The sequence below is a fragment of the Schistocerca americana genome, chromosome 2 (genome assembly GCF_021461395.2).
Source record: "Schistocerca americana isolate TAMUIC-IGC-003095 chromosome 2, iqSchAmer2.1, whole genome shotgun sequence".
NCBI classification, from domain to species: domain Eukaryota; kingdom Metazoa; phylum Arthropoda; class Insecta; order Orthoptera; family Acrididae; genus Schistocerca; species Schistocerca americana.
Window position 1 is genome coordinate 638,722,451 of NC_060120.1, and position 5,795 is coordinate 638,728,245.

The following is a 5,795-nucleotide window of genomic DNA, read 5'->3' on the forward strand; positions in this document are numbered from 1 at the left end:
TACACTTAAGTACATGAAAGGAGTAAAGAGTGAGAAAACTATTAAAGCCATTTGTGATGACATCACAAGGAACCAAAATCACGATAACAATTGGAAACTAGTTAAGAGCCCATTAGGAAAGCCAGGAGAAGGTAAAGTAGCAAAATTCTACAAAGCTATTTGTGATGACATCACAAGGAACCAAAATCACGATAACAATTGGAAACTAGTTAAGAGCCCATTAGGAAAGCCAGGAGAAGGTAAAGTAGCAAAATTCTACAAAGTACCCAAAGGTATACTGCTTCATAGAACCCAAGAAGACTCAGATGTTCAGAAACTATGCTGGCCAGAACACTTTATTGAAAAATTAATTAGTTAGTTATACTCATGAAAGCTATGAACATTGAAAAACCATTAAGTCACATGGCTGTTGATCTTTATGGACCCCTCCCAACATCAAAAGGAGGATACAATTACATTATGGTGATGGTAGACATTGTCTCAAAATTTATTAAACTCTGCCCTATTAGGAAAGCCACTAGCCACACAATTGCATTAATAGCTGAAAACTATATCCATACAATAGGTTAACCTGAAGCCATCTTATCAGATGACAGGTCACAATTCATTGTAAACAATTGGAGATATATGATACAAAGAACAAAAATTAAACACATTTTAATATCTGCCTATAATCTGTCCAGTAACCCAGCAGAGAGAAGCATGCGAGAAATTAGGAGATTGTATAGAACATACTGCAGCCATAAACATACATCCTGGATTGAACACACTGCAGATTTTGAAGATGTTATAAATAGTTTACAACAATCAACTACAGATTTTTCCCCTTTTGAAGTTATGTTTAGTAGGAAGCCACCAAATTTCATAAATGAATCCATAGATTTCCCAACTTGTACACCCATTTCAGCCAAGGAAAGAGAAGAAATTGTTAAGAACATAATGAAGAAACAAGGTGACACTAGGAAAAAGAAACATGAAAACAAAGTAAAAAACACTCAGATAAATATTGGTGACTTGGTCCTTGTTAAAACTCATGAATGATCAAAATTACTCACTTCCAAACATAAGAAATTCTTCTATATTAACATTGGACCCTTTGAAGTAGTTGAAATCCCCCATCCCAATGCACACAGACTGGTATATCCTAAGTCCAGAAAACTCTGAGCTTTGAGAAATATTACTGCCTTGAAACCTTACATCCAAAAAACTTAGTTTTCAAAATTTGCAGAAGATAAGTAGGGGATCTCAAGATCTGTCTAGGACACTTCAGTGGATATGTCACTAACTCTTCTTCCTATCCTGTCACTACTTTGTAAAAAGTTAGGTAGTATCTTCAACTGTCTTAGATTTTGGGTAATGTGTGGTTAACATTTTGAGAGAGGGAAACATATATTTTGAACAGAAACATTGGTGAACAGTCATTTTTGACAGTAAACAGAAACATAAAATCTAAACAATACTGATTATGTAAAATTCAGAGAGTTAACACCTATTTGATTATTTTCTGAGTACAAAAGTAATGCAGGAGGATGTTTTTCTATTTTTAGTGAAGAAGAAAAAATAAAGTTTTCCGATTATACCAGAAAGGTAAGGTAATGGAATTTTACAAAATGTACAAGTATATCAAATTAAGATGAACACCCTGAGTAACCAGCAAACGTGAAAGTGTAAAAGGTTGCATAATTGCACGAGCAATGAGATTCATACACAGTGTCTACCCAATTTTTGGTAAATTTTGAGGAAGTGTATGGTGCATATAGCTATTAGTAGAAGACCACACCTGAGATATTAAGTGTCATGCACTAGTTTTCAAAGTGTTTGTATAATGTAACAAGTGAAAGTACAGTTGCCTAGTGGAGTGAATTTGAAAGTAATGAAGTGATTGTAGGGGGTGTTACCTTTCTGAACCTTAAGTTGAAGTAACGTTATTGTATACAGTAATGAGTTGTGCAAACAATGCAGTGATTACATACAGTAAAGTAATAAAACATGTAAATAGTGTAATGTCTGTTCCTGTTGTTAGATGAAAAGCTATATGAGTTGTGAAGTCTGCTGCTATGTGCTGTCATTTTGTGAGGTTGATCTGTTGTGTAATATGAAGCAGGTGATTTTTTAGGTAATTATTACTATGGAGTATTTAGTGGAGTAATGAGGTGATATTACGAAGACATGAGATGAAGTTATTAAATTGATACAATGAGGAGATATTTGATGTATTTAATGAAGTGTTGATGTATTACTGATGTAATGAGGGGGATGAAGTAAGGAAGGGACTGGTTAGGGAACCTGTCTTTTCTTACAGTGGAGAAAGTTTATGAAAGACACACATAGTCAGCAAGGTTTGTAATGCAAGCTGCTTTTGATTTGAAGTAACAGATGCAAGTAAATACTCAGTTATATTAATGCAGAAAGGCTGATTCTATGTGAAGTGTGACATCTTTTGTAATTAGGCAAAATGTCAGTAATCTGTACACTGAAAAGTGATTAAGCACCTTGTTAGTAATTAAGGTGAAGATCATGACACTTGAAAATAGGAAGTAAACTGGAGAACATTTTTACTGAATTAACAACTATACCTAGATAGCACTACATACTTGTACACTGTTAAAAGATAATGAGAAGGAAAACTGTTTACTTCTGAATTTATGAAATTTTTTATACTTACACCAAACCATATAAGGTAAGTCAGGATGACACATCTGAACACTTGATGGTTGATGTACTCAGTATTCAAAAGGCTTTATGAATTGAAGTATGTATTGTACCAGACTATACACTTGAGACATATAACAGTTTCATTACTGTTTCTGAAAATATGATGAGAGATGGGAGTTATTTTGTTCTTTTCTGAAAACATGATGAGGTATATACTAAGTTTTTAAAACATTGTACCCCACATGGGGAACTCCATACTGAATTTGTCTTGTGCTTGATGTGCACCAAGTGTTACAACCATACAGTGACTTATTGAAACATGTAGTGATCAACATTTATCTGTACAGAAATTGTAGTTTTTAAGCGTTTCAACACAACCATATTCCATGCATTGACTTGTAAATATCTTAGCGCTATTACATATTTTCTTTATGTTTTGTTATTTATGTAACCAACTATGAGTATAGGGTTGATTATTGAAAGATACTAATAGGTACAAAGACTACTTTGCCATTGAATACTATACTCACACCCCATAAACATGGCATAACATTTTATCATTATGTAAATACCTTGAAGATACTGTCTGATAACTAGTAATATATGTATGCTATTCTTTGTCTTTGAACTACTTGTAAACAGCGCAGAGTGCACCATGCAATTTTATGTAGATGTCTATGACACACAACTCTGAAACAAACAAATCCTATCTTCACTGAAGTGTGTACAAGCTATTAGGAGAGTTATTGAAATCTGTGCACACTTGTTTCCCAAAATTTGATACATAATATCATCTGTGTACAGTATATAATCTTGTGTATTACCTAAGTGGATATTTTCGAATTGTATCTAGTTTTAAGTGAATTTTCAACCAGAAGTGGTATGTAAATTTCAGACAACCCCATGATCTGGGAAGGACATTTTCATTTTTGTGCTTTAAGTGTTAGTTACATGACATGTTTCTATGGACATTCACCATAGTGCTTATAAATATAAGTTATTTCCTTGAAGTTGTATAGTATCCTCAACCATGAGTTGAACCAAATTGATAGTGAATGTAGCTGTGTGTTTAAACACGCTACATGTTATCCTCAACTGGATTTGAACTTAAATTGTCATAAAGAACTTTTGGTTATGTAACAGATTTTACCATATGGTATTCCCAATTGAAGATGTGCCATGTTAACACACTGGGCTTATAACTGCACTGCTATACACATAATCTACTATCCTGGAACTGAGTATTGTTTATATGGTACACAGAAATTTATCAAATGCTTTGACATTTTAGTAGTGTCTATGCTGCACACAGTATTTCATGAACTATTAACAGTGTAAAGTGCTATTGTAAGCCTTGATAGTGCCAAAAAGGCATAGAGGACTTGCTTCTAAGATATGGTATCACATTTTTTAGTAGTGAAATTCGTATCGTAATCTACAATATCGCAAGTGGTATTATATTTTACAGTTATGTTGAAAGTAACAGAAAAGACTGTTTTCAAAATAGTATTAACTTTTCAAAAATTGAGTAATTTTAGGAAGACAAGTGTATAAGAGAAAAAATCATTTATCTTATTCTTTTCTGCATCCAAGTTAAAATTTGCTGATTGTTGAGCATTAGTTTTAGTCTTGTTACTCCTAATACATTAATATTTGCTATACAGTTTCTGTCTCAGTATGAGTACTTTTTTTAATATTACTAATTAGTATTTGTACAAAATTCAACAGCATAGTTACTTTTGACAAAATCTAATTGTTTTGCTAGAAGTAACCTTTTTCAAAAATTTCTTTTCAAGATGAGTTAGTATTTGCTTTTGCCTAAGGGTTTGCCAGGCATTCTTTTCACTTAACTTCAAATCAATTAAGAAGTCATTTTGACATTTCTCTCTTTTTTTGAAATGCAGATTCTGAGAGCCTTGTTTATCTTGAAATTTTCTCATGAAATATTTCATATATGTGATTAGGGAACTTTGGATTTTGAAGCTGATACACTGCAAAATGTTGTAGGAAATACCCTAGGAGCTGTGTCCACTCCTAAAAAAATCATCAAGACCATCAGCAGTATGAAGAACCATCGGACATCACCCTCCAATTCATTGCACACTAAACGAATCCTTTTACCAGCTGTCAGCTATTGAGGCCACAGAAACCTATGATGATATTTCGTAAACACTTGTTTTCCTGCATGTTCTGCTTTTCAAATTTGTAAACATTGTGCACACCTGTGAGACTTTCCTCGCAGTGGAATGCGAGCGAAACTATCAGAGGGTGTGTAACATGCAATAGCCCGTTTGGATCATGTATATTCTCAAATTTAGGATATTACCCTTTTTTTGACCGTATTTGAAATGTTTTAAGCTCCAACTGTATAGTAGTGTATGTTGTGCTAACACAATTATAAAATTTTCTGTGACATCTATAAAATTAATTTATCTAAAAAAATTCACACTGGAAAAAACACATTTAAAATCTGATACTGAATACTAAGCTCATTTAACAAACTAAAAATGCCTAACTAAAAAGAGAAATACAAAAAATAATTATTTTATAAAAATCTGGTTAAATTGAAGCCCTGTGATTAAAAAACAAATTTCATAAAATTACTGTACCATAAAAAGATAAAATATTTGTTTATGTGAATATATATTATCATAATTGTTCTGTATGCTGTTGAGTGACTTTCATTTTCTGTAAATTATTTTCCATTTAATGTTCTATGTTTAGATCTTAGTATGACTATATCTTTACTGATGTACTTAGGAATGATGTTAACTGTGTGTGAGTTTGTGTTGTGTGTTTTCTGGCAAGAAGGAAGGAAGGAGTGATGTAATTTTTTTCTGTTGTGCTCAGTTATTGGACAAATTGTAAATTCATGTTGTGTATAAATGGAATGAGTGAATATTGTAATTAATGGCAGCCAGGCATCTACGACTATTAAATATGCAAATTACATACGAATCAGTTTGACGTCAATGTTATACAAGAAACACGTCAACCTATTAGGTTTCCAGAGCTACACTCCTGGAAATGGAAAAAAGAACACATTGACACCGGTGTGCAGACCCACCATACTTGCTCCGGACACTGCGAGAGGGCTGTACAAGCAATGATCACACGCACGGCACAGCGGACACACCAGG